The sequence below is a fragment of the Salvelinus namaycush genome, unplaced genomic scaffold (assembly GCF_016432855.1).
Source record: "Salvelinus namaycush isolate Seneca unplaced genomic scaffold, SaNama_1.0 Scaffold638, whole genome shotgun sequence".
In the NCBI taxonomy this organism is placed as follows: domain Eukaryota; kingdom Metazoa; phylum Chordata; class Actinopteri; order Salmoniformes; family Salmonidae; genus Salvelinus; species Salvelinus namaycush.
In genome coordinates this window covers 59,104-67,979 of record NW_024061351.1, presented here as the reverse complement: position 1 = coordinate 67,979, position 8,876 = coordinate 59,104, and positions in this window count along the sequence as shown.

Below are 8,876 nucleotides of genomic sequence, written 5' to 3'. Positions count from 1 at the left end.
GGCCAGGAGTGTGAGCAGAGGGTTCGGTTTGAACCAGAGAAACAACAACATATCACCTGCCAACAACACATTCGAGGAACAGCAAAATACAAGACATTCAGAGAATAACTGATCGGCAAAATACAAGACATTCAGAGAATAACTGAACAGCAAAATACAAGACATTCAGAGAATAACTGAACAGCAAAATACAAGACATTCAGAGAATAACTGAACGGCAAAATACAAGACATTCAGAGAATAACTGAACGGCAAAATACAAGACATTCAGAGAATAACTGAACAGCAAAATACAAGACATTCAGAGAATAACTGAACAGCAAAATACAAGACATTCAGAGAATAACTGATCGGCAAAATACAAGACATTCAGAGAATAACTGATCGGCAAAATACAAGACATTCAGAGAATAACTGAACAGCAAAATACAAGACATTCAGAGAATAACTGAACAGCAAAATACAAGACATTCAGAGAATAACTGAACGGCAAAATACAAGACATTCAGAGAATAACTGAACGGCAAAATACTAGACATTCAGAGAATAACTGAACAGCAAAATACAAGACATTCAGAGAATAACTGAACGGCAAAATACAAGACATTCAGAGAATAACTGAACGGCAAAATACAAGACATTCAGAGAATAACTGAACGGCAAAATACAAGACATTCAGAGAATAACTGAACGGCAAAATACAAGACATTCAGAGAATAACTGAACGGCAAAATACAAGACATTCAGAGAATAACTGAACGGCAAAATACAAGACATTCAGAGAATAACTGAACAGCAAAATACAAGACATTCAGAGAATAACTGAACAGCAAAATACAAGACATTCAGAGAATAACTCGTCAGGAATATAAAAAGGATCCTCTGTGCTGATGTTATATGGATAATAAACCAGCATATATCTGACAACTTAAGTGTTTTTTATTTTAAACACAGACACTTGATATACAGAATGGCATAGGGTTCCACCATCCTACTATGTTCTATAACGGCGATGCTATTGACCCTGTTAAAATCCGTAATATGGTTCTCGGTAAAGATGGAACAGATCATGACGAGAGGTGGGGAGTGTGTTATGTACCTCCATTGAAATTGATTTGCAAAGTTGGATCAAAATTGGTGTCATACTGCCTTAGATGTGATGGTAGAAAGATTTGATTTTAAAATTGAGCATTAATCAATGCCTCATGTACCATAACAATGTTTTATACCTTATATCATATATCATATAGCATACAGTATTATTGGATTGTGGGTTTACCTGTTAAACCCTGACAAGAGACAAGTATCCCTGCCTGGTGATCCTCTAAGATATTGTAGGATCTTACAGCATCTTCTAGGATCTCGAAAGATATTTTCAGGATGTGAGCTTGGCTGGGATCTCAAAAACATATTCAGAGATGGTGAGTCAAGCCCCCTACAGATCCATATATCATTCTAACAACACCTTCCATTAGTCTCTTCATACTGATGGCCTAAAAATAACATCCTGCAGTTTATCACAGTTTAAAGGTCTGCTGCAGGTCTGGGTCCTTCAGACTGCCAACGTTAATAAAACTCTCAGTCTCACTGTGTTGGAGTTCTCTCCAGAGATGTTAACCAGACTAGTTCCCATCTTATACAACTAAAGCACTAGATAATCAAATCTGCTGTCCTTTGTCCCAACAATATTAAATACACATTGGGAAGATACATATGGGAAAAGTTTAATTTAGATAAGGGTTCAGCAGGGAGATGCATGAGACACATGAATGACATTATTCCTTGTCTGATAAGGTACATCAGAAAAACAGTCCTGGATACATCTCTTAATTTGATGCAGCAGCGGATAAAAATATGTCAACACACGAACTACATGTTGTAGTAACTCCCTCATAAATGTATATTGTGTTGAGTGAAATCTGAGAGCTGTTAGATTGAGGGGAGAGTGTATTGGCAGGCGGCCACACACACACACACACACACACACACACACCCTACACACGCATACATATAGGCAGATAGATGAGAGCTTTACCTTCTGTTGGGGTTCACATCTGGCTCTGAGCAGCTCTGACAGATAAAGAGTCAAGTTGAGAGAGCAAACCCCAGAATAAGGTTGACCCAAACAAAGTCTGAGCAAGGTGAAGGCTTCTGCCAAGTCACGCAAAGTTAGTCTTAGCAGATAATTTGTAACATGTTCAAAATGTAAACACATTTCTAACTCAAGGCTGTGGATTCCCAACAGGCTGTGGAGGAGACTGCAGCCAACAGGAGCTAATGGGGTTGTAGAGAAAAGAGCTGGGTCTGCTAAGAACATAGAGGAAAGAGGAGAGAGCTGGCTAGGCCTGCTAGGAACACAGAGGAGAGAGGAGAGAGCTGGCTAGGCATGCTAGGAACACAGAGGAGAGAGGAGAGAGCTGGCTAGGCCTGCTAGGAACATAGAGGAGAGAGGAGATAGCTGGCTGGGCCTGCTAGGAACACAGAGGAGAGAGGAGAGAGCTGGCTAGGCATGCTAGGAACATAGAGGAGAGAGGAGAGAGCTGGCTAGGCCTGCTAAGAACATAGAGGAGAGAGGAGAGATGAGAGAGCTGGCTAGGCCTACTAGGAACACAGAGGAGAGACGAGAGAGCTGGCTAGGCATGCTAGGAACATAGAGGAGAGAGGAGAGAGCTGGCTAGGCCTGCTAGGAACATAGAGGAGAGAGGAGCGAGCTGGCTAGGCCTGCTAGGAGCATAGAGGAGAGAGGAGAGAGCTGGCTAGGCCTGCTAGGAACATAGAGGAGAGAGGAGAGAGCTGGCTAGGCCTGCTAGGAACATAGAGGAGAGAGGAGAGAGCTGGCTAGGCCTGCTAGGAACATAGAGGAGAGAGGAGAGAGCTGGCTAGGCCTGCTAGGAGCATAGAGGAGAGAGGAAAGAGCTGGCTAGGCCTGTTAGGAACATAGAGGAGAGAGGAGAGAGCTGGCTAGGCCTGCTAGGAACATAGAGGAGAGAGGAGAGAGCTGGCTAGGCCTGCTAGGAACATAGAGGAGAGAGGAGAGAGCTGGCTAGGCCTGCTAGGAGCATAGAGGAGAGAGAAATAGCAAGGCCTGCTATAAACATAGAGGACAGAGAGCTAGCAGGGCTTGGTACAAACATAGAGGAGAGAGATAACTGGAGGTTAGGCTTGCTGGTTAGGAAAATAAAGGAGAGAGGAGACTATATCATCCCTCTAATCACTCTGACATCAATGCAAATGTATTCAAAAATCTAATCAAACATTTAATGAGAGCCCATGTGCTCATGGCTATGCAATTGCATGAGAAAACAGAGTTTTGATGGCCTCTATTAGAAATCTGATCCCATCAGCTTTGTAAAGGCCTACTATATATATTTCTCAACTTTCCTAATATTAAGCACATTGCTTCTCTTTACAACAGGAGTATAGCCTACCTGGCTGGCATGAAAATGAACCACGGGAAAAGAGTCCTCCATTCACTATTTAAGTGCATTGAGACAGGTGCATGATAATGGTCCATTCTAAATTGAAACAAATATCACAAATATATTATTTAGTAAATGTAAAAACAATATTGAATTAAGAATAGTGTAATGGGTGACAAAATCACTTGTAAATGATATATTATCAATAGTAAATGATGCCCAGCTTGTGAGCAGTAAGGCAAGAAACACGTCATGCCTTTTTTTGTGACTTTTTTAAATCATAGTCGCACACCTCATGTAGCCTAGCCCATAGGCCTATATGTTTTGATAAGGTTTGATAAGGTTTGATAAGGCCACTTTATCACAATTAAAGTGGCCAAATAACTTCTTACAACTAAGCACATTAATCCGCTTTACAACCGGTGTAGAGCCTAACTGGCATACATAGGCGGCGCGTGAGTTTCAAGTTTGGGGAAGATACATTTTACCATAAAAATGCACCTTTATAATGAAGAATTACACGCATAATCGCATTTGCAGTCACTTTTGAGAATGATAATTGATTGCATTTTGGAACATTCGTGCTTATATCCTAGTGCCGTGTGCGCATTGCTGCACTTTTAATGTGAAGAAATAGCCTAATAGTTTATCAACATTTTAAGCTAAACGTTACGATCTGTTGCATCATTGCTTTTAAAAGGTTTTTTGATGCTAGTGATTGTATTAATTTGGGATCTATCGCATCTCACACTGAAGGACAAGTTGAAAAATTGAATAGGTCAACTTTTGTACTATGGGGGATAGTACAGTCGTGGCCAAAAGTTTTGAGAATGACACAAATATTAATTTTCACAAAGTCTGCTGCCTCAGTTTGTATGATGGCAATTTGTATATACTCCAGAATGTTATGAAGAGTGATCAGATGAATTGCAAAGTCCCTCTTTGCCATGTAAATGAACTGAATCCCAAAAAATAATTTCCACTACATTTCAGCCCTGCCACAAAAGGACCAGCTGACATCATGTCAGTGATTCTCTCGTTAACACAGGTGTGAGTGTTGACGAGGACAAGGCTGGAGATCACTCTGTCATGCTGATTGAGTTCGAATAACAGACTGGAAGCTTCAAAAGGAGGGTGGTGCTTGGAATCATTGTTCTTCCTCTGTCAGTCATGGTTACCTGCAAGGAAACACGTGCCGTCATCATTGCTTTGCACAAAAAGGGCTTCACAGGGAAGGATATTGCTGCCAGTAAGATTGCACCTAAATCAACCATTTATCGGATCATCAAGAACTTCAAGGAGAGCAGTTCAATTGTTGTGAAGAAGGCTTCTGGGCGCCCAAGAAAGTCCAGCAAGTGCCAGGACCATCTCCTAAAGTTGATTCAGCTGCGGGATCGGGGCACCACCAGTACAGAGCTTGCTAAGGAATGGCAGCAGGCAGGTGTGAGTGCATCTGCACGCACAGTGAGGCGAAGACTTTTGGAGGATGGCCTGGTTGTCACGTTCTTTCAAAATCGAACCCAGAAGCAGACCAGGACAAGGAGAGTAGGAAGAAGGTGAGTATTTATTTACAAGTGAATGTGAATGGGTAGATATATCCAGGTGGCGTAGCGGGCAGCGGTGGTGAGTTGATGGGAGTAAATAGGTGGATCCAATGGGGTAGCAGAATCCTCCGACGACCAGGCGGGAATGGGGTAAATGATCCGGGTGAGTAACTGAAGACAAAACAAACGGAGGTAAGTTTAAGGCAAGCAATACGTAAAAAACAACAAAACAAATTCTATCCAACTTGAGGCTGATACTATGGCACAACATACTGTTCATGGCTAACGATCCGGCAGGGAATGGATGTCAGGTCCGGGCTTATGAAGAGGAGAGATGATGATCAGGACCAGGTGTGCAGATAGCTGATGGGATACAGGTGCGGGTAATCAGAACTCCCAACTGGCTACATTGCCCGGCAACCAGACAGGGTGCGTTCCAGGACGCCGGAAAAAACACTCCAGGACAGAACACAGGCAAAACACCGACTCAGGAAACGGGATTCGTGACAGTACCCCCCCTCCGACGAACGCCACCGGGCGGACTACCCGGAGCGCCAGGGTGGAGGCGGTAAAAGTCACGAAGCAGGTCATCGTCAAGGATCTGACGCCGAGGAATCCAACTCCTCTCCTCAGGACCATATCCTTCCCAATCCACTAAATACTGGTACCCTCGACCCCGCCGTCTGGAGTCCATGATGCGGCGCACCGTGTAGACAGGACCACCTCCGATCATCCGAGGAGGAGGAGGACGAGGAGGAGGGGGCAACAGAGGACTGAGGAGAACCGGCTTGAGGCAGGAGACATGAAAGGTGGGATGTACTCTTAGTGTAGCAGGCAACTTGAGTCGGACCACAACAGGATTAATGATCCTCTCCACTACAAACGGACCAATGAACTTCGGTGACAGTTTCCTCGACTCAGTCCGTAGAGGAAGATCCCGTGTAGCCAACCAAACCCTATCTCCGACGGTATAAGCGGGGGCAGGAACACGGCGACGATTCGCCTGGATCTGATACCGGTCAGAAACCTTAAGGAGGGCCTTCCTGGCCCGATGCCAGGTGCGGTGGCAACGACGAATGTGGGTCTGGACAGAAGGAACCGAGAGATCCCGCTCCTGAGAAGGAAACAAGGGAGGTTGGTAACCGTACAGGCACTGGAAGGGAGACATCCCAGTGGCAGATGAAGGGAGAGTATTATGAGCATACTCGACCCAGGGTAATTGAGAGGACCAAGAGGTGGGATCAGAGGAAACAAGACAGCGCAGCGTGGACTCCATCTTCTGGTTGGCTCTCTCCGCCTGACCATTAGATTGGGGGTGAAATCCAGATGTGAGACTGACTGTAGCTCCAATGGCCAAACAGAAGGATTTCCAGACAGCAGAGGTAAACTGAGGACCACGGTCAGAAACAATGTCACAGGGCAACCCGTGGACCCTGAACACCTCCCTAACCAGGATCTCGGACGTCTCAGTGGCAGAAGGCAGCTTGGAGAGGGGAACAAAGTGGGCAAACTTGCTGAATCTATCCACAATGGTCAGAATAACCGTGTTACCAACAGAAGAGGGCAACCCCGTGACAAAATCCAGGGCCAGATGCGACCAAGGTCGCCGGGGAATAGGTAGGGGGTGAAGAAGCCCAGAGCTAGCCCGATTGGTACTCTTATTCTGCGCACAAACAGGACAAGCGGCAACAAACCTCCGGGTATCTTCTCCCATGGCAGGCCACCAAAATCGTCTGCGCAGTAGCGCCATAGTCCGAGCAACGCCAGGGTGACAAGCTATCTTGCTGGCGTGGGACCACTGAAGGACAGCAGAACGAACCGACTCAGGCACGAACAACCGACCGGGTGGACCGTTACCGGGCCCGGGCTGTGTCCGAAGGGCTGCCATCACATCCTCCTCAATCCTCCATGTAACGGCTCCCACGACAACGTTCTGGGGAAGAATCGTCTCAGTCTTGGCCCCACTCTCCTCCGTCTTGGAGAACATCCGGGACAGGGCGTCCGCCTTCCCGTTCTTCGACCCAGGTCGGAACGTCAGGGAAAAATTGAAGCGTCCAAAAAACAAAGCCCACCGGGCCTGACGGGAGTTGAGACGTTTAGCCGATTGCACGTAAGCCAGATTCTTGTGGTCAGTCCAGACCACAAACGGTTGCTCCGCTCCCTCCAACCAGTGACGCCACTCCTCCAAGGCAAGCTTCACAGCGAGAAGCTCCCGGTTACCCACATCGTAGTTTCTTTCAGCTGGAGAAAGACGACAAGAGTAGAAGGCGCAGGGATGGAGTTTACCGTCAGTGGAGCTACGCTGGGACAGGATGGCGCCCACCCCCACATCAGACGCATCCACCTCCACAACGAACTGACGGGAAGTGTCAGGTTGAGAGAGAATCGGGGCGTTGGTGAATCGGCTCTTCAAATCTAGAAATGCCCGGTCTGCCTCAGGAGACCAACAGAACTTTCTGGTGCAAGACGTCAGTACAGTTAAAGGGGCGGCCACCCGGCTGTAATCACGGATAAACCTCCGATAAAAATTCGCAAACCCCAGGAATCTCTGGAGCTGCAATCTTGTACCGGGCTGGACCCAATCCCGAACCGCCCGAACCTTCTCTTGGTCCATCTTGATCTCTCCCCTGGATATGATGTACCCGAGGAAGGACGTCGTGTGGGCGTGAAAATCACACTTCTCAGCCTTCACGAACAGACGGTTCTCCAATAACCGCTGCAGGACCTGCTTGACATGCAGAACGTGGCTAGAAAGCTCCTTCGAGAAGATGAGGATATCATCCAGGTAAACGAACACAAAAATACCAATCATATCTCTCAGAACGTCATTCACCATACTTTGGAACACAGCAGGAGCGTTGGTCAGTCCAAACGGCATCACCTGGTACTCAAAATGTCCCATCGGAGTATTGAACCCAGTCAACCACTCGTCCCCCTCTTTGATCCGAACCAAATGATAAGCATTACGTAAATCAAGCTTCGTAAAAACCGTAGCACCCTGTAAGGAATCGAAAGCCGAGCTCATCAAGGGCAGAGGATACTTGTTCTTGACCGTAATATCATTCAAACCCCGATAATCAATACACGGTCGAAGAGAGCCATCCTTCTTGCTCACAAAAAAAAATCCTGCTCCCAGAGGTGATGACGAGGGCCGAATGAGACCTGCAGCTAGAGACTCCTTGATGTAGGTCTCCAAGGCCTCACGTTCAGGTCGAGAGATACTGTATAACCGTCCCTTGGGAAAGGCAGCTCCAGGAAACAGATTAATCGCACAGTCATAAGGTCGGTGGGGAGGAAGGGACAGAGCCTTCTGTTTACTGAATACTTCACCCAACTCGTGATATGTTTCTGGAACCAGGGACAAATCAGGAGGAGCAGAGTCACTGACCTGACTGGAAACAGCAGGAGAACAGGCAGTCCTAAGGCAGTTAGCATGACACTCAATGCTCCAACTAGTTACCTTACCCGTCACCCAATCAAACGAGGGATTGTGTTCCTTCAGCCAGGGGTAACCAAGAACCAGAGGAACATGGGGCGAGGACAGAATGAAGAAGGAGATAAACTCTGAATGATTCCCCGACACCAACATCTTAACCGGTTCAGTCCTCATAGTGATCCGTGCCAGACTACTGCCGTTCAGAGTGGTTGCTTCAATGGCTTCCGGCAATTGCTCCTTGGAAAGCCCCAGCTGTTCCACCAAGTCGGCATCAATAAAGCTGCCATCGGCACCTGAATCGATAAGAGCGTTCATCTCTAAGCTCTGATCCTTACTCATAAGGGTCGCAGGAAAACGGGGTCTGACAGGATCCTTGAGAGATTGAAACTGGCTCGCTAAAATTCCTCCCAAAACTAGCGAGCCGGGCAGTTTAACGGGCGCTGTGGACAAGCGGAGATGTAATGTCCCGAGCTACCA